At 41.6% G+C, this 25,080-nt stretch overlaps 1 pseudogene; it reads right to left on the bottom strand.

Moving 5' to 3' along the window:
- Window positions 1-18,317: 18,317 nt before the first annotated feature.
- The window catches only part of LOC100969176 (nucleophosmin-like), a 65,267-nt pseudogene continuing 58,504 nt past the window's right edge, over window positions 18,318-25,080 (bottom strand).

Raw genomic sequence — 25,080 nt, forward strand, 5'->3', positions numbered from 1 at the left:
TCAGAGAAGCAGGGAGAAGGCCATGTGAAGAATGAGGGGGATATTGAAGTTGTGCTGCCTCTAGCCAAGGAGTGCCAGGAGCCACCAGAAGCTGGAAGAGGCAAGGAAGAATTCTTCTTAGAGCCTTTAGAGGAATTATGGCCCTGTCAACACCTTGATTTCAGGCTTGTGGCCTCCAGAACTGTGAGAGAAACAATTTGTGTTCTTTTCAGGCACTAAGTTTGTGGTAATTTGTTAAGTCAGCCCTAGGAATCTAATAGGACATGGTGTATCTCTTACCATTGGTATTACCATTCTGTCTCCAGAGAGGTAGAACCGAGAGAGAGACAGGGGCAGGGAGGTGCGGGGGTGAGAGAGGGAGGAGGAGGGAAGGGGAGGGGAGGGGAGGGAAAGGGAGGGCAGGGGAAGGGAGGAGAGGAGAGAAGAGGGAGAGAAGAGGAGAGGGGAGGGGAGGGGAGGGGAGAGGAGAGAGGAGAGGAGAGAAGAGAGAAAGAAGAGAGGAAGAGAAGAGGGGAGGGGAGGGGAAAGCAGGGGAGGGGAGGGGAGGAGAGGAGAGGAAAGGGAGAGAAGAGAGGAAGAAAAGTGGGGAGGGGAGGGGAGCAGAGGAGAGGAGAGGAGAGGAGACGAGAAGAGAGCAGAGGAGACAAGAGGAGAGGAGAGGAGAGATTTATTAGGGAAATTGGCTCTTATGGTTACGGAGGCTGAGAAGTCTTACAGAAGAGTGTCTGCAAGCTGGAGAACCAGGGACGCTGTTAGCTCAGCCTAAGTCCAGAGGTCTGAGGGCCAGAGGAACCAACAGTGTAACTAAGTCCAAGGCTGAACGCCCAAGAACCCAGGGGGCTGCTAGTGCAAGTCCTGGGGCCCAATGGTTGGAGAGTTTGGAGTTCTGATATCCAAGAGCCGGCGAAGAAGGGTGTCAGGCCCCGAAGACAGAGAGAAAGTGAACTCACCTTTGCCTTTCCTCTGCTTTTTAATTCTATCTTGGCCTCAGCCGACCGAATAGTGTGGGCCCACATTGAGTGAGGATGGGTCTTCCTAACCCACTCCATGGATTCCAATGGCGTCTCTTCTGGAAACACCCTCACAGACACACCCAGAAATAATGCTTTACCAGCCATCTGTACATCCCTTAATCCAATCAAACTGATACCTGAAATTAACCATTACATCCTCCCTTTCCTTTTAACCTATTTGTGTCTTTATAATTAAAATGAGCTTCTTGTTGGCAGCCTATAGTTGTAGCTTGCTTTATTTATCCAATTTGATAATTTTTGCCTTTTTCTGGGACTCTTAGACCATAACATTTAATGTGATTTTTTAATATGGTTAGATTTGATAGAACTTTTAAACTCTAATAACTCGCTGTTTTCTGTATTCTTTTTCAGTCTTCTTTTGAATTAATTGCATATTTTTAATTATTTCTTTTTATGTCCTTAGTAGAGTTATCAGTTACCTTTTCTTAGGGCTGCTTCAAGGTGTATAGTACACATTTTTAATAATCACATTCCACCTTCAAATGATATTATACCATTTCATGTAAGTGTAATAAACTTACAACAATATACTTCCATTTTTCCCTCCCAAATACCTTGCTATCATTTTTGCTATAAAGAGTCAGCTGGCTGGGCATGGTGGCTCATGCCTGTAATCCCAGCACTTTGGAATGCCGAGACGGGTGGATCACCTGAGGTCAGGAGTTCAAGACCAGCCTGGCTAACATGGCGAAACCCTGTCTCTCTGCTAAAAATACAAAAATTAGGTGCCTGTAATCTCAGCTACTTGGGAGGCTGAGGCAGGAGAATCACTTGAACCTGGGAGACGGATGTTGCAGTGAACTGAAATCACACCACAGCACTCCAGCCTGGGGGACAAGAGCGAAAATCCATCTCAAAAAAAAAAAAAAAAAAAGAGTCAGCCGTGCTTTAAAGAGATTAAACAAGATAAACAGTCTATTTAGACGCATAGTTAGATCCTCTCCAGTGCTCTTCATTCCTTTGGGTAGGGCCACATTTGTATCTGGTATCATTTTCCTTCTGCCTGAAGCACTTGCTTTAACATGTCTGTAGCCTGCTTGTGATAAATTCGTTCAGCATTTATATGATTTTAAAAGTCTTCATTTCACCTTCACTTTTGAAATATATTTTTGCTGGGTATAAAAGTCTAGGTTAACTTTTTTTTCTGTATTTTTAAAATGTGGTTTCGCTCTTATGGCTCACATTGTTTCTGATTAGTCTCCTGCCATGCTTATCTTTGTTCCTCTGTACATAGGGGTATTTTACTCCAGATACTTTAAAGATTTCCTCTTTCTCACAGGTTTTAAGCAACTGCTTATAATATATGGTGTAGTTTTCTTCATGTTTCTTGTGCTTGAGTTTGTTGAGCTTCTTGAATATGTGATTATATAGTTTTCATCAAGTTTGGAAAATTTCCAGCCATTTTTTTTCTACTTTTTTTTTTTTTTTGTCTTCTCCTCCTTTGGGAGCTTCAACTGCCTGTGTATTGGGCTTCTTGAAGTTGTCCCACAGCTCACTAATGCTCTGTTTGTTTTTCAGTCTTTTTTTCTCTCAGTATTTTATTTTAGATAGTTTCTATTGTTATATCTTCAAATTCAGTATTCTTTTCTCTGTGGTGTTGAATTCTATCCAGTTTATGTTTCGTCTCATACATTGTAGTTTTTCATCTCTAGACATTGCTTTTTTTTGTTGTTTTCTATCTGCCATGTCTCTACTAAACATGCTCAAACTTTCTTTTCCTCTGGCTTCTTGAACACATGGAATGCAGTTATAATAACTTTTAATTCCCCCATCTATTAATTCTATCACCTGTGTCATTTCTGCATCAGTTTCAATTTATTGATTTTCTCCTTATTATGCATCTTATTATCCAACTTTTTTTCATATTTAATTTTTTATTGGACATCAGACGTTGTGAATCTGACTTGTTGGGTACTGAATATATATATTTTTTATTCTTATAAGATCCTGAGATTTATTCTGGGATTCAGTTACTTGGAAACAGTTTGACCTTTTTAGATATTGCTTTTAAGCTTTGTTTGAACCAGAAAAGAATTTATTCTAGGACTAATTTTGCCCCCACAAATTAGGTAAAATCCTTTTGGGTCTCTTACCCAATGCCTCATAAATCTTGAGGTTTTCCAATCTGGCTGTTGAAAGCAAGAACCATTTGCAGCCTTGTGTGATCTCCAGGAATTTCCCCCCTAATCTTTATTCTTTCCCTGGTCTTGGGTTGTTTCCTCACTTATGTGAACTGATGAGAAGTAGCTGAAGACTCAAAGAGGACTCTCTATAGATTGCTGGAGCTTTCTGCCTGCGTAGCCTTTTATTTTTCATTCTCTGGTGTGTGAATTCTAGTTGTCTTGGCACCCCACCTCCATCTCCCCATCTCAAGGGGACTTCTGGGTTCTGCCTGGGTTCCCCCTTCTTGCAACGTGGCCTGGCAGATAGGTGGGGCAATTGTGGGACTCCTATAATTTGTTTCCCATCTCCTAAGGATCACTGTTCTTCCAGTATCCAGTATCTTGAAAACTGCTGTTTAATTTATTTTGTCTGGAATTTCCTTAGTTGTTTCAGGTCAGAAAGTAGCTGGCAACAGAAGTTGTACCCTTGCCTCCCTCTGTATCCATTCTCCCATATCCTCCTATGTCCCTCAAACCCTGCTACTGCCAAGAAACATCATTTATTTAGAGCCTTTCTATATTTCAGCAGCAGGTAATATGGGCAGCGACTGGTTATATGTTCCTGGAGTCATATATACTGGGGTTCAGATCTCAGCTCTGCCAGTTCCTGTGTAGCCTTGGCCAAATTACTTCATCAGCTTGAGCCTCAGTTTCCTTATTTGAAAAAGAGAAAATGATACCTAGCTATAGGGCTGTTGTGAGGGTTAAATGAGGTAATACATAGAAAGTAAGTAGCACTACACGATGGCATCCATAATATAATTCAATGAGTACAAGCAGGATGTGTTTTTTAAACTGCCTCAAATTTCTCCATTGTCTGCTCCTGCCTCTGTTCCAGGGGACAATCCCACCATTCCTCTTAAGCTCCTGGAAAGGGGCGTATGACCAGCCCTAAATTTCTTGCACCAACAGAGGGGAGCAGTCATGTGGAGAACTTCCAATAACACATGCAGCACATCATGGACATTTGGCCGCACGAAGCATTATAATGATCTTTTCTTTGCGGCAGATTGACTTTACTAATTAGGTTGGGTTCGAGCCAATGTTAAATACAGTTTGCATGTACAGAACGCAAACCAACTGGCAGCAACAGGGAACTCAGAAACATTTCAGGTAACAGGACAAGCCAGCTATGATTAAAACTTTGCTTCAGATAATCCTTTCTCTCTCCGTTGGCTTCCATTTTTATGAGCTCAGTAAATATTGAAGATATTAACCCTTTATCATATTTGCTGCAAATACACTTTCCCCAAGTGTTGTTCAATTCTGTTTTGAAATTCAAATCTGTCTCAAACAGAATTTTAAAATCTGTGTGTAGGTAGACTATGGATCTTCCCTTTTCTAATTTATTCTACTGCTTTCAGGCCTAGGAAAACCCCTTCCAATGACTGAATAAACATCCACCTTTATTTTCTGTTTTCAACATTTTATTTCTTATCCTAACTAGAATTTATTTTGATTTTAATGTGTGGTATAAGGTGCAAAGGTGTTGGTATTTGAGATAATTAATGCCAGCTGCTACAATGGCCAAACCCTGAAATCTAATGCCTTAACACAGCAAAGCCTTAGGTTTCACTCACATTAAGCCCAGTGATGTTTGGATGGCATTCCTTGTTTGGTGCTCTTCCAGGCAGTGACTCAGGGACCCAGGCTGCTTCTACCTGAAACTCTACCATCTTAACGTCTTTTGTTTCCAGCTGGGGGGATCCCATAGAATATTTGATAAGCACTATCTGTCTCTGCCTCAAGACTTAACTGGATTTTTCAAAATAACTAATCAACAATTACATGACCCGGAGGCATTTACTAATCACATATTAAGTTGTTATATGTGTACTATGGTCTGACTGCTTATCTTGTTCTATCAGGCACTGTACCACTTTTTTTCTTTCAAACTAGGTTTATATATGTCTTCACATCCTGTGGGGTGAGCTCTTCTCTCATTATTTTTCTTTATCAAAATTTTCTTGGCTATTACATCATAGATCATATTACATATTGCACATGATCTCTTAGCATATGAGACTGCACTTACTGCCCAGAAGCTCAGCTAACATCTCAGTTAGAGGATGTCAAAATCCATGTATCCATCTTCTACCCCTTTTCCAAACTCCAGGCCCACATTTCCAGGCACCTGATTTGTAGTTGGAAATACCTGGAAATTTGGCCAGGTCTGGTGGGAGCTAGAGTACACAGCAGCCAATGGCTGATTTTTTTTAAGTCAGAAGTAGACATAAATCAGAAGGAAAAGAGCCGATGCTTTAAAATATTTCCTCATCTCCATTGAAAAGCTCAGGAAATAACAAGGCGTGATAATTCTGGGATCCCCTTACTCAGGAGGGCCTACCGCATTTGAGAAACCTTGAGCAAGTCGTTTCAGTCCTTCATGAGTCTACACTCTCCTCACTGTGGCTGAGTTGAGGGGGGAGGAAGAGAAAAAGCACAGTAAGTGGCTGGTGGTAGTAGCTCAGAGCAACGGTTCAGAGGTTGGCCCCAGATGCCAGCAGAGGTCTTTAAGATTTGAGTACCCTTGCACAATATGCAGTGAAGGACAGATGTCACCAAAACAAGAATAATAGTAACTACTCCCAGTTTTTGAGCACCTACTATGGGCTGGTCATCTTTGAACATAAACTCATTAGACCCTCACGACTACCCTGCAAGCTAAGCAATGTTACCTCTAGTATACAGATGAGGAAGCTTAGGTTCAGAAATGTCAAGTCTCTTACCCAAAGCCACAGAGCTAATGAGGAGGAAAACCAGGATTTAAACCTGGGTCAGCTGACTCCAAAGCCTGTGCCCCATCTACTCAGCTATGCTGTATCTGCCAACTTTCAAAATAGTAGGGAGATCTGGAATGTTGAATAGCTCATGAACATAATTAAAACTGGCCTTGAACATTTTTTGCAGTTGTGTGGGAGGGGTGATGGTCCGTGTTAACTGTGCAGTGGAGGGAGAATTTACAATACTCTCCCTGGATCATGCTGAAGAGGAGTAATGTGGGTGGTGAACTGGGAACCAGTTGTCCAGAACAACCATACTGAGTTTCTGGACACTAGACAGTTGCTTATTTTGCTCTTTGCCTCAACAGATAGACTGGCTATTAAGGAAGAAAGCCATCTTCTATAACATACAACACAATGGAACTGTTTAAGAAATTGGGATGGGTGCATTGACTCGTGCCTGTAATCTTACTTTGGGAGGCCAATGCGGGTGGATCGCTTGAGCCCAGAAGTTTGAGACCAGCCTGGGCAACATGGTGAAACTCTATCTCTACAAAAAATAAAAAAAAATTAGTCAGGTTTGGTAGTGGCATGGGCTGAGGTGGGAGGACTGCTTGAGCCTGGGAGGTTGAGGCTGCAGTGAGCCATGACTGCACCATTGCACTCCAGCCTGAGTGACAGAGCGAAACCCTATCTCCCCCCTGCCCCTCGCAAAAAAAGGAAGAAATCTTAATGAAACTTGAACTGAACTTGGGCTAGAAGAAACCCGAAGTGTGAAGCAGGACTAAGACCAATTGGTCTTAGTCTCCTAAAGGCCAAATAAGAAGCAAAAAGCTTTTATATGTATCAAAAGAAATTATCTGTGTTCTGAGGAGACCTTCTTTCATGGCATTCAAACTTCGGAGTATTAGGCCTTTAAATGCAGAAAAGCAGTAGTCCTAATTAGGCATCACATGATTCTGACCAATTTGAATTAGGAAGCAGAAAGAAGCTCGATTGATAGAGGATATTATTGCAAGAGAAATGCTTGGGAGACAGTGTGGAGTGAATCTAGGCCTGGCCTGCCCCCTCTGCTGCCCTTTGGCATCAACCTATGTCACTCACATAGTTAAGGAGAGTCTCAGACAAAGGAAATACTCTACCATGATTGGGATTTGCTGAGCACAAGACCATTTCCACAGTGTTTCAGGCACAAGAAACAATTATGCATTTTGCTAGAGTGCCTGTTGCCTTAATGATTACATCCATGTGTATTTTAGGAGAACGTCTATCTTCTGCTTCTTATTCATTTACACTTTACACTTCAAAAGATTGTTTTGCAGGAGCTACTCAATGCACAAGAAGTCTCATGAGTTTTTCTTCTAAATGAGCCAGCAACTTTCCAAGAATCAGGAAGCTGAAAGTTGCCAAGAATAAATAAATGAACTCCAGAAGGTTCAAGTTTGGTTTAAAAACTCTGTAAGGTTTAAAGTAGGTTCTATATCTGGCTTAACTCCATGTCCTCATCTAAGACATAAACCACAGGAGGGAATACTCCTCCTGGCATGTAACTTTTTCCCAAGCATTCCATCTAATAGTCATTTCCAATAATGATTGATTGGAAAATCTTAGCAAAGTAGTCCTAATGCAATGCTGTAAGCAGAAATAGAGGTATGGTGGAATAGCTCTTGCCTGACAGTTAGGCAGCCTCTGCCTTGGTTCTGCCACAAAATTTTCTGGACAAGGTAAAGCGTGTCTCTCTGTGCCTCGGTTTCTTCATCTATGAAATGGAGAAACAACACTAGATGGTGTCTAAAATTCGGTGGTAACAATTCCAAATGAACCCTTGTCTAGTCCATGGAAGCAGGGAGTCTGGGACTTCAGTATTATTGATCAAGATTGGAATTAGTTGGTTGTGTTCATGTCCAACTATGAAGATTAAAAAAAAAAATGAGTAAGCTGGTGACAGACCTGTCAAAAGAAAATATGTGTGATTGAGAAAAAGTAAGGAGGTACAATAGATATTGTTGGTGTCTCACCTAGACACCCTTTACCGAGCCAGTGCTCCCATCTCTGAGCTGCTGTGGGTGTTGGCTAATTGCACACATCTGTACCCTTCCCTGGAGGCTGCAGGTGTGGGAGGTTACAAGACCCCTCTTACCCTACTCTGGAGGCATTGTGGCCAATAGCTGATAAGTGGGGGGGTCTACCAGCCCAGCCCTGTTGCCTCTGGGCAGGATGACCTTGATGGTGCACTTTGTGCTCCAGGGCACCCCAGGGGATCAAGCTGTGGCTGGATTTCCCCTGACATTCTCACTGAGCTCCTTCCCCTACCTTCTCCTGCTCCTCTCACTCCCCTATGGGTTTCTCCTGAGAGCACTCCCTCAAAACATCACTTGCCTAAGAATCTCCATCTCTGACTCTGCTTCTAGGGACCTGACCCATAATGAGGGGAGGAAGAAAGTGAGCCAAGCCAGTAACCCATTTGTGTTATGAGAAACCTCCTGGGCTCGTATGTCCTGAGCCTGGCACAGAGCAGGTAATGATGGAGACTGCAGGGTTGCAGGACATGAGACAGCCATGCACACAGAGTTCTGTGGTCTGGGTAGGAATTTCATGTCTCCATCCATTCAGCAGCCATTCACTGAGAATGAGTACCGTGATGGGTCTGGGTCTGCAAGCAGCTTGGCTCAGTCAATTTGGTTGATGCTGTAACTTGACCAAGCTGGGCTTTGCCGCTGCTGAGGCCTCAGAAGCAGGCCGAGAAAGGGAGGGGACAGGCATTGTAGCAGGGCATGGATGGCATACATTCTTCCCAGGGGATGTCTCAATACAGTACTAGGGAATTTGAGAAGGAGGAATGATGACATTCATCTGGAAGAGCACAGAAGACTTCCCGAAGGAGATAGCATTTCTTCCGGGTCTGACGGATGTGCCTGACTTAAAAATGTGGAAACATGCCGGGGAGAGCATTCTAGGTGGAAAAAGAGTCTGAGCTAAATGGACGTGCTCTTCTCTCCAGTCTTCTCCTGTCTTCCTTTCACCTGCTTCAAGGCGGGACTGTGATCTTCCCCCACCTTTCTGATGGTGGGCCTTAGAGCCTTAGGACCTTGTCCAGGGAGGGTCCCACCCTATACACTGGGGGAAGGGACACTGACATCATGAAGCTTCCATAAAATCTCAAGGGGACTGGGGTCAGAGAGCTTCCAGATAGCTGAACACGTGGAGGCTCCTGGAGGGTGGTGCCCAGGGAGGGCATGGAAGCTCCGCGCCCCCTCCCCCATACCTCACCCTACACATCTCCTCCTTTGTAATATCCTTTATAACAAATCAGCACATGTGAGTGTTGCCCTGAGTTCCATGAGCCACTCCAGCAAATTAATTGAACCTAAAGAGGGGATCATGGAGACCCCAACTTGAAGCCAGGTGATCAGAAGTTCCAGAAGCCTAGACTGGCGACTGGTGTCTGCGGATATTGGGGGCAGTCTTGGGCACTGAGCCCCCAGCTTGTGGGATCTGACACACTCTCCAGGTGGATAGCATCAGTAATTGAATTGGAGGACACCCAGCTGGCATCCACTGGTTGGTGTGTGTGTGGGAAACTTTTGGTCACAGAAGCCTTCTGTGTAGGTGACTGTTGCCACGGTGGTGTGAGAGCAGAGAAAGACGCGGTGTGAAGAGAGTATTCCCTACACAGATACCAAAGTAAAATTTCAACTTTGGTTATGATTCACAGGTTTGAGACTCCATATGGGAACTGAAACTAAGATCCCCTGGGACTTGGAGCCCCAGGATCTGTTTTCCTCCTGGCGGAAGCTATAAGTCCCCTGTGAGCTCTCTCAAGCACTTCCCAAGATGCACGCCCTCTGCTATCACCCCGTGTGATGGCATAGATGACAGTAGGGGACTCATCAGGGAGGGCTCCAGATCTCAGGCCTCACGGGGAAACCAGGGCGATGCTAAGTGATGGGGAGAGATTATGAAAGCTCCCAGAAGATAAGGCCCCCTCCTGAGCAAGGGCAGGAGAGAATACCATGGGCCTGAAAGTCAGGGTGTTCTCAGGGGAGACAGAGAGCTGAGACGGCAGCTGGTGGGAGGCATGAGCAGATGGTGTGCCTCGCTGCCGGAGACAGCACTGCGATCGAGACAAAGACGCGTCCTGGAGAGAGGAGGATGCCGCACTGTCCCTTCTGCAGGAGTCCTTGGCCAAGCTGGGAAGAGAGCCTTCTGGCAGGAAGTGGGATGAAAAAAAAGGGATACTGGCTTTCTCTAGTTTTCATCCTTAGTAGAGTCAGGAAGCAAAGAGAGGGATGGAGAGTGTCAAGAATTGCAATTGCTTCGTGCCAAGGTCAAGAAGGGTGCCTGTTGCACCAGAACCCCTCAGGTTGTCTTGCAGGAGAGGTGGGAGTGAAGGGAATGAATGACGAGGGCCAACCTGAGCTGGGAAGGCGAGGGGACTGGACGAGATTAAGGCCAGTGGGCTGAATGGTTAGGAGGCTTATGTCAGCATATCTTCCAATGTGTGGAGTTACGCCCTCAGGACTTAAGATGCTTTTCTGAAGACAATATTACACAATTTTTACATAGCAAATCTTTTTCTTTGTGATTTCTCTTAATATTCCTAAGTTTTGAAAACCACTCCCTTCAAGAGGTTTGATTCGTATTTGATTTTATGTTCTCCTAGTTCACTAAAATTTGTAAAATTAATTCTCTAAAATCACTGGAATTAATTTTGGTGCATAGAGTGAGGTGAGGACCTCACTTTAAAATAATCTGTAACTCTCTTATTGATAAAAAAGAAAATGATTTATCATAATAGCAGTAATTAGGAAAATATGGAAACACTGAAAGAAGAAAAAAACATCATGTTCTCACCACCCAGAAATTATCATAATCATTTTTATACATTATCTTTTCTGTCTGTAGTTTTACATGATTTTGATCATATAATACATGTAAAATTATAAGGCTGATTTTAAAAATTGCATCCATATTGATAAATGTAATATATGCTTATTAGAGAAAGTTTGGAAAATACATAAATTTATGAAGCAGAAAATGAAATTCAGTTGTATATATTTTCTTAAACATAATTTTTGTAGCTATACTTGAGTGTTTTTCAAATCACTGAGACCATACAGTATATGCTGAACTTTAAGCATTGTGAGTACATATTAACAGATTCTAGATGGAAAAAAACATGAAGCAGGACATGGAAATTTACTATCTATCTATCTAATCTATAACTGATCTCTATCTGTATGTATGACATCTGTGGTTTATTAGCCTTTCCCAAATAACCTATTCAATACTCAGTTTGCTCAATGTGATTTTTTTTCAAATGCTTCTGTAATATTTTATTTCTTAAGGTTTATAAGGTTCTTAATAATACAAGAAAAACTGTTTCTTGGATTATTACTCTTTTTTTAGTATTATTACTTTTGTAATTAACATTTTGGAGTTATTAAAATGTGCGTAGTTTCTTTCAAACTTTTAATCTGACAATAATTTCTAACTTATAAAAAATAAAAATAGAATAAGGAACACTCATATATCTTAATTTATTTATTGATAACATTTTAAACTCATTTGCTTTATTGTGTTTCTCTCTCTCTCAGAATATTTTTCTGGGAAACCTTTGAAGGTAAGTTATAGATCATGGTCATTTACCCCTAAATACTTTGGTATTTCCAAAGAATGGAGATATTTTCTCACATAACCATGGTACAGTTATCAATTTCATACATTTATGACTTGCATTGATACAATAATTTTATCTAATCTACTGTCCATATTCCAGTTTTGTCGGTTGCTCTGATAATGTCTGTAATGGCATCTCTCTCCTTCAGCACAGAATCTAGTCTAGGGTCAAGTATTGTGATTAGTTGTCATAATTTGGAACATTTTCACAGCTTTTTTTGACTTTTATGACAATGACTTTTCTTTCGAGAATGCAGTCCCTCCCACCTACATTTTTAACTAGGATGTTACTCATTTATATAAATGTTTCATTTTGATTAAATTATGGCTATGTCTTCATGGCCAGAATACTGTATTGGAGATCCTGTGTCCTTTTCAGGATGTCACATTTGGAAGCACATAATGTTCACTGATCCCTCATAGCTGTGCTTAATTTTGATCATCCTGTCAAGGTGTCATCGTATTTCTCCCACTATAGAATTAGTTTCCTTTTTTTCTTCATTGCAACTAATAAGTGGCCTGTAGATAGACACTTTAAGACCATAGAAATATTCTGTTTCTCATCAAAATTTCCTCTAGAATTAGTATCTACTGATGATCCTTGCCTGATCCAATCTTTAGCATGATGATTACAAAGTGATGGTTTTCTAACTCCAGCACTCCTTCCACATTCACCGGTGGACTTCTGGCCTTCTTCAAGAGACCTCCCTTCTCTCCCATTTATGTGTTTATTATTTGTTATTTATCATTTTCAGTATAGGCTAATTATTATTTTTTTCACAACAACCTGTTTATAACACAACACATTATTGTATTTAAGTATTTTGGTGTTCAGGGTGTCCCAGAGATGGCCAGAGGGAGCCCCTTCAAGCTGGCTCATGTCCTTGTGACCTGCTTCCAGCATTCCTCGAGCACTTTGTTACTTTCTGGCACAACGATCTGCTCTAGGCTTATCTTGTACCCATCCTGTCCTAGCCCTGGAATCAGCCATTTCTCCAAAGAGCTAGGTATCACATGCTGGGTTTTCAGAGGTCTGCAAGACTTGTTACAAAAATTACAGTCATTACCCTTTCCCTTAATTTCTTGCTTCTCTGGAGCAACCACATTCAACTCTTTAGCTGATTCCATTTTCCTCTAAATTATTAAATAACATGCTTCTACTGCTACTTCAAGATTTTTCACAAGCACGCATATTTTCCATCTCCTTATGCTCTCAATTCATTTACTTCATAAATTTGGTTACATTAATACTCAATATTTATAATATTTTGATGATGTAAGCATTATTCACAGCTGAACTATGAGTGTCCTATAATTAAGGCTACTTTTCCTTTCCTGAATAAGGTTTTATTTGCCCTGGAATGACCTGTCTTAAGTTTTCTATTTGCTTAGTTTTTTTGTGCATTATTATCACCAACTCAAGCCCAAATTCTCAGTTGCTTCCCCAAATCTGCTCACGGTATCTCCAGATGCATCAGCAATTCATTCAAGTTCATTTTCTTGAAGTACCTGCCCCTGTAGCCCTCTGACCTGCTCTAGTTTGAGCTGGCTGTGATACAGATGTTATCTCGGGTTCTTCCTCACCATCATCTGGGGAGTTCCCTCATTTCCTTCCTAGATACTCCAGTCTCTGATTCCCACTTTTTTTTTTTTGAGGCAGGTCTCCGTCTGTCACCCAGGCTAGAGTGCAGTGGCACAATCTCAGCTCACTGCAACCTCTACCTCCTGGGCTCAAGTGATCCTCCCGCCTCAGCCTCCTGAGTAGATGGAACTACAGTACAGGCACATGCCACCAGGCCCGGCTAATTTTTGAATTTTTTGTAGCAATGGGGTTTCCCCATGTTGCCCAGGCTGACCTTGAACTCCTGAGCTCAAGGAATCCACCCACGTCAGCCTCCAAAGTGCTGGGATTATAGGCATGAGCCACTGCACCCAGCCCCCATCTCTTTCTACATTTAATCTTTTGTTTTGATGAATCACAATCTCTAGTAGTTTCCTAACTACTAATATTCTAAAAAGAATATGTAAGAAGTACATTTTTGAGACCCTCCATGTCTAAAAATTCATTATACCCTCATCAATAATCGACTATTTGGCTAGATTTTAAATTCTACATCAGTTAGAATTCTCCCTCAGAATTTTTGAAAGAGTCCCTGTCTTCTAGCTTCTAATGCTGTAACTAAGAAGCCTAAAGCAATTCTGGTTATTGACTATTCCCCCTTTCTAGAAGCCTTTCCTCTTTGTCTTTAGTTTCTGAAATTTTGTCACGATGTGATTTAGTCTGTTTTCATCCACTAGATATTCAATGGGCTCCTTCAATCTGGAAACGCTTAGCCTCCAGTTCTGGAAAACTTTCTTGAATTATTTCTTTGATGATTTTTTTCCTATCTGTTTTCTTTCTTTTCTCTTTGTGGAACTCCTATAATTTGCATCTTGGACCTAAATTGGGCCCTAATTTTATTTTCTATTTTCATCCCTTTAGTTTTCTCCTTCTACTTTCTGGAAGATTTTCCTATAATTTTCCAATTTTCCTTTTTCAGTTTAAAAAGTTTTTACTATTGTAGTTTTAATTTACAAAAGTTCTTTTTTGTTCTCTGAATAATCTTTTCCTATAGCAACCTTTCTTGTTTTGTAGATGTATCATTTTTGAAGAAGATATCTCTGAAGATTAATGGTGAGATTTTATTTTTTAATGTTTTCTTATCCATAAAAGGTCTGTTTTCTTCATCTTGCCTCTTCTATGTGTTTTCCCTAGGCCTCTGCCTTCCACATTACATGCTTTTCTTCAATGTTCAGTGATCCTTGGCTGTCTCATGAATTATTTTTCAGTCAACCTCACTGAGATATAATTTGTATTTTCATTCCATTGGTATAATTTACATACAACAAATGTTCTAATTTTAACGTAAAGTTCAATACATTTTGACATGTATTGGCAGGTATGTGACATACATTGGCAGGCATGTGAAAAATAAAATGTGACCCCCACCACAATGAAAACATGAAACACTTCCATTACCCTTGGGGCCCCTTTACAGTCCCCCTCCCACAGCCCCCACCTCCAGCCCCAGGGACCACTGATTTGCTTTATGCCGTTATATATTACTTTAGCTGACTCTAGAATTTCATGGGAAAGTAGTATATCTAATGTTTTTGAAATTCAATCATGTATGAATCTGTGGTTTACTTTCCTTTTTATTCTATTCTATTAATTAATTCTATTATATTAATATACCACAATTTGTTTATTCATTCATTTATTGGTGGACATTTGGCTTGCTTTCAGTTTGGAGCACAAAGCTGTTATGAACATTCATGTACAACTCTTTATGTGGAAAAACATCTCTATTTCTCTTGGCTAAATACCAAGTTTTGAAATTACTGTTTCATGGCAAGCGTATTCATAACTTTATAAGAAACTGTCAAACTATTTTCCAAAGTGGTTGTACCACTTTTACACTCTCATCAGCAACGTGAGCATTCTTTTTTTTTTCTCTCATTTGGCAACAGTTTATTCAGAGGTATGTAAGGTAGAAATCAAAGCTTGATGGCAAGGCACTGTTGGGAGCTCCTCTCCCATGGGAGTAGTTCTTGGAGCAGCCATGCAGCAGCCACACCACTTCCCAGGCTTCTCAAATGATGTTTCAGGTGTGAAGCAACAAGATCCACATCAGGCAGGTGTAAGAATCACCCTGGCCTAGAAGCTCCATGCACCACAGTAGCCAATATCTTACAATAACTTCATAGACACAGCTTTCAGGGTCCCTATGGAGGCATATGGAGTTACAGGAGTCACCACATTCAGGGGAACCAAAAGCTATGATGTCCCAATCAGATATGATGTCCCAAATGATTGTCCCAATCGTTTATGGTTATCCTGAGTCCAGATGCAATTTATCCAATAGGAGTTATTTCTACCAAAAGTAATGTTGCCTAGAGACCTAGTTGACATTTTACCTTTATCAAGTTATTAGAGGAACAGAGAAAGGAAGGTAAGTGAAGGTCTGTAAATGACGAGTTAATGGGTGCAGCACACCAACATGGCGCATGTATACGTATGTAACAAACCTGCACGTTGTCCACATGTACCCTAGAACTTAAAAGTATAATCAAAAAATTAAAAAAAGCAATGTGAGCATTCTAATTGCTCTGAATTTTCATCAACAGTTGGTATTGTGAGTTTTTTAATTTTAGACATTCTAGAGGGTGTGTATTGTTACATTATGGTTCTGATATGCATTTCCTTGATAATTAATGATGTTGTTTTTTCATATACTGTCTACCTAAAGGAGTAGGGCACTGAAAAGCTGGTTAGACATTCAGGCCAGTGGAAAAGTCTTGTCAACTGAGGGTTTCACAATATAGTGGTCCTCCTGGGTCATTTTGCAGAGAATCCTGTTATTAATTTCTTAGTTTTTCTTTTTCTCTTAGAGACTAGTTAGAGTCCCATAGAAGTTTCTCCCAGTTTTCTTCTGGAAGTGTATATATGGTTTCTAGAATTCTGGAATCCAGGTGTGAGAAGAAAGCTAGATGCATCAGCTTCCATTATCTCATCCTTGCCCTCAATTGTGTCTGGTATTTTTTAGCCTAGAGAACTTGTTTTGTACTCTCCAGAGAATAACCCTACAGTTTTCTACAGAGTGAGGGAGAGACTGCTCCCTAGCTGAGCTGAGTGGATGAGGGTATCTGGGGGATATGTGCTTCTTTAACAGACTTTCACCCACTTTTCTCTTTTCAGATCAACTTTTACTCCTACTTCCCAAGGTATCTGGTGCTGTCTGTATCTGAGCCTTTGGGCATTGGATAATGTAAATTGACTAGTTTCTCAGCTATTCAGCTTCCTTGATTGTGAAAAAGGTTGCTATGTCACTATGTGCAGCTCCACTGTTGTAAAGGGAAAGATAAAAGTCTTTAGTGATTCTCCCAGCATAGAATACCAACAACATAAAGGATGTGACCTCTGTTAGTAAGAACTGGACCAGAAGAGAATTGTGATTGCTCAAGAGCCATCAAATAGGGCAAGAAAAATGGCAAACAGAGTTCTCACATGGCAGAGCTTGAAGAAAACAGCAGAAAACCAAGGGAAGGACTTTGGGGTCTGGCTTTGCCCTCAGGGTACTGAAGACCACTGAATACACGCAGTTCAACCAAATTTGGGATCTAATTTAAGAAGACTTGCCAATCTGTTGATATCATTACTTCCACTTAAATCAATATATTTTTTTGGAGTAGTTTTAGGTTTACAAAAAAAAAATGAGAGGAAAGTAAAGAGAGATCTTCTCACTCATATATATCCCTTTATTCCCACCCCAATTTCTTGTATTATGAACATCTTGCATTAGTGTTATACATTTGTTACAGTTGATGAGCCAATAGTGATACATTATTATTAACTAAAGTCCATAGTTTACTTTAGGGTTCCTTCTTGATGTTGCACATTCTACGGACTTTGACAAATGCATAACAACCATGTATCCATCATCGCATATCATACAGAGTAGCTTCACTGCCTTAAATATTCCCTGTGTAGCACCTATTCATGCTTCTCTCCCTCCCTCTTCCTAATCTCCTGGCAGCCATTGTCTCCATAGTTTCACCTTTTCCAGAATGTCATATAGTTGGAATCAGTCAGTATGTAGCCTTTTTAGATTGGTTTCTTTCACTTAGTAATATGCATTTAACATTCCTGTGGGTCTTTTCATGGCTTGATAGCTCATTTCATTTTAGTACTGAATAAAACTCTGTTGTCTGGATGTCCCAGTTTATTTATCCATGCACCTACTGAAGGACATCTTGGTTGCTTCCCAGTTTTGAGTAAAGGCACTATAAACATTTGTATGCTTTGTGGGGACATAAGCTTTCAACTCACTCAGGTAAAGAACAAAGAGTGCAATTGCTGGTTTATGTATAGTTTGGTAAGAAGCCGCCAAACTATCTTCTTCCCCCTTTTGTTTTTGAGTTCTTGGTTTGGTTTATCTTGAAGTCTGCAGGAGCACATCTACGGGTAATTTTTAAAAGAAGGATATATAAGAAGGCGATGTTGATGGTATATTTTCTAAAAATATCTTTCCATGGCCTTTATCCATAGAAGTCACGGTGGCCACGCTTAACCATGTTGTGTCACAAAGCCTTCCTCTCAAATATTTGTAGCTATTACTGTCATGTTCTCTGGCATTTAATGTTGTTGAGTCTGAGGTCAATCTAATTTTGTCCCTGTAGATAACTGATTTTGTGTGCCTATATCCTTAAAGGAATCTTCTCTGTTAGTAGAATTCAAGAGTGTTATCAGGATGTGCCCAGATGCTGATTCTCTGTGTTACCTTTTGAATGTAGGAAAATTTTCCAATATGCAGGCTTAGGACATTTTACCACTTAGGGAAATCTTTTTAGTGGGTCTTCAATTATTGCTTATTTCAAATGTTCTGATTGTTGCCCTGAAAACATCTAATTTACTTAAGGAAGATTTCTAATATATATATATATGAAATATTTATAAATAATGTATATTATAAATATATGTTTCTAATATATATTTGTAACTATATATTCCTAATCTATATACATATATAATATATTATATATATGTGAGACTCTCAAATATATATATTTATATATAGTGAGACTCTCAAATATATATAATATATTATATATGTATATAGATTAGGAATATATATTTACAAACATACGTCTCACTATATATATATATGTATATAGTGGACTACAGGCACCTGCCACCACACCCAGTTAATTTTTTTTTTTTTTTTTTGTATTTTTAGTAGAGATGGGTTTTCACCATGTTGGCCAGGCTAGTCTCAAACTCCTGACCTCAAATGACCCACCTGCCTTAGCATCCCAAAGTGCTGGGATTACAGGTGTTAGCCAGTGCGCTCAGCCAGATTCCTAATTTTTAAAATCCTCCCTGTGTATCTTTATCATTTTCATGACTTTCTTTTTCGCTTTTAAAAAGTTTCTCAGATTTTTTTTTTGTCCTTGACATCACTATTTGGGTTTCTGAGGGTCAATTCTCTTTTTTACTGTCTCCAATTTGAATTTGCACACAGGTCATTGCATTTCTTAAAAATTTTAGTGCTTCCTTTGCATATGACTTTCTGCTCAAGCTTTAGAGAGCAGAAATGGGATGTCTTCTTGCATCCCTTAATTAAGGATGCCAAGTGATTTTCTATTTTTTTGATTTATTTTTATTAAAATACTGACTTTTATTTCACATGTATATTTTTGTCTCCCCACCATTTCCATGTCTGACCACTGCTACTACTATGTCCTATCATAACATTCCATACATACTTAAAACCAAGCAAAGGGTGGATTTTCATCTTTAAAAACTAAACAGGCATTTTGGACAACACATTCTTGGCAATGGAACCCGGACAACATTTATCAAACATGGTAGGGAAAGTTCTCACTCTGCATTATAAAAAGTACAGCCAGATAGCAACTGTTAGAGAAATGAAGTAAGATGGAAAATTTTTAACAAATTGTTCAAACTATTTTCTTAAAGAGACTTCCTCCACTGCCAGAGATCTTGAATAGCCTCCTGGTCATTCATCCAGAGACAATTCTTTACATAATTGACGAACTTGGCTTCCATTTTGGGAAACAAACCAGCTTTTTCTATACTTGCTTGCATTTTTGCTTTAATGTCTTCTACAGAACTAGGCCCTTTTGGTGTTTTAGGAGGTTTTTTTTTCCTGTTTCTTGAAGGTTTCTTGTCCTTTTGATCTTGGTGTTGATGGTTTTGAGTCTTTTCCATTCTGATTTGACTTCTGTGCATTTTCGGCTGGAGCATCTTTATAGATTTCTTCACTGGTGCTTTTTCTTCAATATCCTCATCATCAAAATCTTCTTCTTCCTTCTTCTCCTTCTCCTTCTTATTCTTCTTCATCAGCAGCAAGTTTTACTTGTTTCTGTGGAACCTTGCTACCACCTCCAGGGGCATCACTTTCCAGATATACTTAAGAGTTTCACATCCTCCTTCTCTTCGTCTTCTGATTCTGCATCTTCCTCCACAGCTACTAAGTGCTGTCCACTAATATGCACTGGCCCCGAACCAAGCTTCAACCATAAGACCACTGGTGGTGTTATTTCAAAGTCCCCAAGGGAAACCGTTGACTGTACAGACATTTTCAAAGTTTCCAGTCTTACTTTAATTGGACTGTCTTCATAATTCATTGTTTCTGCTTCAACAATGTGCAATTCATCCTTTGCACCAGCCCCTAAACTGACTGTTCCTAAAGATAACTGGTGCTCATTTTCATTATTATCCACCTTAAAGTGATCATCTTTGTTGGCCTTTAGTTCGCAACCAAAAAGATAGCTCTGGGGCCTCAGGGGGCTCATGTCCATGTCCATCGAATCTTCCTTGGGATGGTGGCACACCCTTAGGTGGGAGAGAAGGTGGATGGAGATAAATGACTACTGCTCCAGAGAACAGCCATGCAGGATGGAATCACACCAGGGATTTTTTTCCTGATTTCTATGGTGAATAATATTCTGCTAATCTTATGTTTTTATAAGTTCTACAAAGGCCCTACTCTAAAACCCATTTGGTTTCAGTTGACAGCAGGTGAACTTGCACAGCTCAGCCCATGGCTAGCTGAATCTCATAAGGTACAGTTCCTGGGTCTTCTATGATGGAGCACAACAAAAATTTCAATCCCCAACATGCATTGTTACCAGGACTCCTCCTATCTCAGACTCTGCCTGCAGTGTTCTGTGGGAGCAGTGTGTTGCAAGAGGAAAGCACCTTCACCAGCATCTTTCTTCCCCTCCGTCCTGTTCTGGTGTTTTCTAGAAATTGGAATGGCATGTGAAATGGTAATCACTAGTGCCTGGCTCTCATGCTCACTGACCACGCTTCTCCCATTGATAAGTCTCCTAGACTAGAATACAAGATGATATTTTTAAAATGTCTTTAATGATACATTTTATTTCTTTAAAATATATTTGTTGAGCACTTCCTTTATGTAGGGTCCTGTTGTAGGCAATAAAAATAGAGCAGTGAGCAAGAAAGGCATGGCCCTGCCCTCAGGGAGCTTCCATCCTGGGTTTGGTTGAGGATGAATAGGAAACAACTGACAACATAATTAATGACTGTAGGTACAGTTGTGATTAGGGGTTCAGAGAAAACATCCAGACCAAGGAGCAGTGGTGTTGGTGGTGGTTCCCGCATAGCTTTCCCTGAATAATTGGTGTTCGAGTTGAGCTCTAAAAGATCAGAATGAATAAACAAGAAGAGAAGGAGAGTTAGGATGTTTCAGGCATAGATCATATACCAAGAGCCTGAGGCAGGAGGACATGGTGGGTTTGAGGGCATTGTAGAAAGTCGATGTGTCTGGAGCTTGGAGGGGAGAAACAAGAAGAGGTAAAGTCGTGTTCATTGTTGCAACCCCAGTGCTTGGGTGGAGTAGGGGGCTCTATAAATGTTTGTGTCTGATGAGTGGAAGATGGTAGTTGTAGCTAATCTGTAAGGAAGTTCCTGATGGTGGGTGTTGGGCTGCCCTCAGCTCTTTCTTGTCCTCACATTTCTACCAGTAATTAGAGTGACAATGCAGAAGCCATGCCCAGTCGGCCAGGAGATGAGGACATGGGTCAGAGTCAGAGAAGGGCTAAATGGACAAGCAGCATGTGGCTGAGGCCAAAAGGGAAAGGAAACCACATGGATTTGAAGCAGCTTGGAAAGGTTTGAGATGGGATAGCTTTAGAGGCAGGTCTTGAGGAGTGGAGGAGGAGGAATCTTAACAAGTAGCAATGAAAGAGGCAAGGAGTAGGAGAATAGAACAAGGTGAACAAAAGCCCCAAGAAGAGACACTGCGGGTGTGGTGGTCCCTCTGGGCTGCAGGACCAGATGTGTGCATTGTGGGGAGGCTGGATGCTGAGATAGACGAGGCAGCATCTCAGCTGCACTCGGTCAGGAAGAATGTGTCCCCAGAATAGATGTGCCCCCTTCTTAGAGCCCATCAGGATAAAGCCTGGGTCAGCCTTACTCTGTGCACCTGCTTTTCACATTCAAGCATTGAGTGAAAAGTACCTGCATATGTCTTTGGGTGGTGAAGAAAAATGGCCAAAACTGGGAAGCCCCAAATCTTCAGATGCAGACTTTGCCTCCCACTGCTTCTCAGTGAACTTGAGAATTTGCCCCATCTCATCACTCAGATCTCATCAGCTCTGAGACCTAGTAAAAACTCTTCTCCCCAAGTCCTAGAGAACCAGAACAAAGGAAAAGAGGACAGACTCCAGCCCTGACTGCAAACCATTAGTTTTGATAAACATCTGTGTTGGTGGCACCAGGGCTATTCATTCAACCAACATTTCCTGTGTGCCTTCTCCATGCCATGCACACAGGCTGGCATCAGGCGGTGCAGCTATCTCTTTTGCACTGAGAACTGTCATAAACGACACCATTTAGGACAAGAGACATCCAAGGGAGCAGTCTCTGAGGAGGTGGCTTGGCTTCTTTGAGCACCCTGAAGTCTTGGGCATTCATTCACTCTTAGAGGGAGGGAATGGCTGGGAACTGGGGAAGTGAGGCTTCCTCAGAGACTAAGCGGCCACGAGGCTGCAGCTCCCCTGGAACAGGCAGACTTGCACAAACTCCAATGAATTAGAAGTGTAAATTGAGCAGTTCGACTTGGCTTGCACAGTACAATAAAGATCTGCAAACACTCAGCTCCGTATTGAACCTGAGGCAGGGTGATTAATTCATTATTCGCTTCCCAGCCTGGAAGCAAAAGCTTGTATACCCAGGGGCCAGCATGGATGAGCAGAGTCATAAATCACGCCACTTACAAGTCTAGCAATGAGAAAATCCACTGGCTGGAGGGGGGATGCTCTTCAGGCAGCAACAGCGGCCTGAGGACCGGCCAGTCAAGGCGGGCCAGTCTGCTCTCTGGAGACAGACCAGTTGGCCAGGCATTTCGCCTTCCAGCCAAGACGGCCAGCCTCTCGGCCACCCGGCTTGGCGTTTCCTGGCCAGACCACAAGGAAATAAACTCCACTCCACCCAGGAGGAATGCTCCTGTGACCTGAAATGGCCTCTCTCAAATGTAGACAAAGTACTAGGAATAGCATCAGTATCTCTCCAAAAGGCTGCTATTGTCCAATTGGGATAAACCACTCTCCACCCCCCTCCTTGGGCTGTTCTGGGTTCCAAGTCCTTCTGCCCCAGACAGAGGGCCAGCCTGGTGTCTGCTCAGCATCCTCCAATCCAGGTCCCTGGATATCATCGGCTGCCAACCCTGAGCCAGGGCCTTTGCCCTCCAGTCTCTGCTAGCTTCAGGACAGGACGCTCTGGGGATCTGAATTTCATTGAGAGTTGAAAGGTAACAGCCAGCAAAGGGCTTTTTAGCCCCTATTCGAATACAAGGTAGCTCTTCAAATATTTGATAATTCTTTCTCTTCCAAGTAAAACACCCTAGGTTTCCTCAATTATTCCTCATATTTCAAGATTTCTAAAGCCCCTTCAATGGCCAGGAAGTCCTTCCATTTTGATATTGACTATTTCCCACTTTACATTTCCTCTTAATTCTCCAAAATCTCAGAAAGGGACCCAGCACTTCCTGTGTGTTCTTGTTCTTGTCATGAGAGAACAATAACATTAAGACTTATTATGTGCCAGGCACTTTATACTTATCATCTCATTTAAACTTTCGTGATGAGCTGGTGAAGTAATTTTTAACTCCAGTTTACAGAGGAGGAAACTGAGGCTTAAAGAGGTAAAACGGCTTGCCAGGATTGAATCTTTGGTCAGCCTGACGCCAGAGATTGTGCTTCTAAAGAACCTTATGATATGCTGTCTCCTTCACCCACAGCCTGACACCCTGACATCTGATTCAGGGCCTGCCACACCTGGTAACCACTTTCCCTGGAGCCAGGCTGAGCTTTGAGAGACTGGCCAAAGCTCTTTTCTTTCTTTTAAAAAAAATTTTTATTTGGCCGAGTGCAGTGGCTCACGACTGTAATCCCAGCACTTTGGGAGGCCAATGCAGGAGGATCACCTGAGGTCAGATGTTCGAGACCAGCCTGGCCAACATGGTGAAACTCCATCTCTACTAAAATACAAAAATTAGCCAGGTGTGGTAGCGTGTGCCTGTAGTCCCAGCTACTTGGGAGGCAGAGGCAGGAGAATTGCTTGAGCCTGGGAGGTGGAGGTTGCAGTGAGCTGAGATTGCATCACTGCACTCCAGCCTGGGTGACAGAGTAAGTCTCTGTCTCCCCCCACCAAAAAAAAATTATTTTGAAACAGGGACTCGCTGTGTCACCCAGGCTGGAGTGCAGTGGCGTGATCTCAGCTCACTGCTCACTGCAGCCTCAACCTGCTGAACTCAAGTAATCCTCCCATCTCAGTCTCCCAAGAAGCTGGGACCACAGGCACATGCCACTATGTCTGGCTAATTTATTGTTATATTTTGTAGAGATGGGGTATCCCTCTGTTGTCTAGGCTAAGCCATGTAATTGCTATCCAATTCAGCATCAAAAAAAATAATAAACTAAGGTAAAAAAAATCAATAACAGCATTGTTCATACTGTTTTCCACCCACTACCTGATCTGAGCATCCCTTCAAGTAAAGACAGAAGTCCTTATTTCTCTCATTCTTCTTGCCAGAATAGTCATATGGCCCATGATGCAGTCTCTTTACAACTTCTTTTTGCCTTATTTGATACACAGAGGAGCAGCGTTCTCCCTAATCTATTTATGGAGCAAAAGAACAAGAAAAGAGGATTCTGGCCGGGCATGGTGGCTCACACCTGTAATCCCAGCATTTGGGAGGCTGAGGCAGGCAGATCACTTGAGGTCAGGAGTTCAAGACCAGCCTGGCCAACATGGTGAAACCCCGTCTCTACTAAAAATACAAAATTAGCTGGGCGTGGTGGCTTGCACCTGTAGTCCCAGCTACTCGGGAGGTTGAGGCAGGAGAATCACTTGAACTGGGAGGCAGAGGTTGCAATGAGCCGAGATCATGCCATTTCGCTCCAGCCTGGGCAAAAAGAGTGAAACTGTCTCAGAAAAAAAAAAAAAGAAAGAAAGAAAGAAAGAAAGAAAGAAAGAAAGAAAGAAAGAAAGAAAGAAAGAAAAGAGGATTCCTTAACAAGAGAGTGTCTAACCAAGGGATTACTGAATTAGGCTCATTCTACTCAGTGTCACCAGACAGATTCCTTACAAAAAAGAGCACTACGACTCAGCCTACCTTGCTCAAGAACAATAATTGTATCTATTAACACCTTCCCATCTTCCAAGAAGGAAGAAAATATTACATGGCTAGAACTGTGGGACCAGGTTCCCGTTGGGGATTTTACCAGGCCCACAACAACACTATGCATGTATTAATAAAACCTCAAGTGAATATTCACAGAGAAATATTCGGATTTTACTTACATGTGCATTGCATCTGGCATGCAGGTTAAGGCAGGAGGACTTAGGGGAATGGGCTGTTCCTTATACAATGTTCCATCATCCTGGGAGAA

Source organism: Pan paniscus, chromosome 16 (genome assembly GCF_029289425.2).
Source record: "Pan paniscus chromosome 16, NHGRI_mPanPan1-v2.0_pri, whole genome shotgun sequence".
Lineage (NCBI taxonomy): Eukaryota > Metazoa > Chordata > Mammalia > Primates > Hominidae > Pan > Pan paniscus.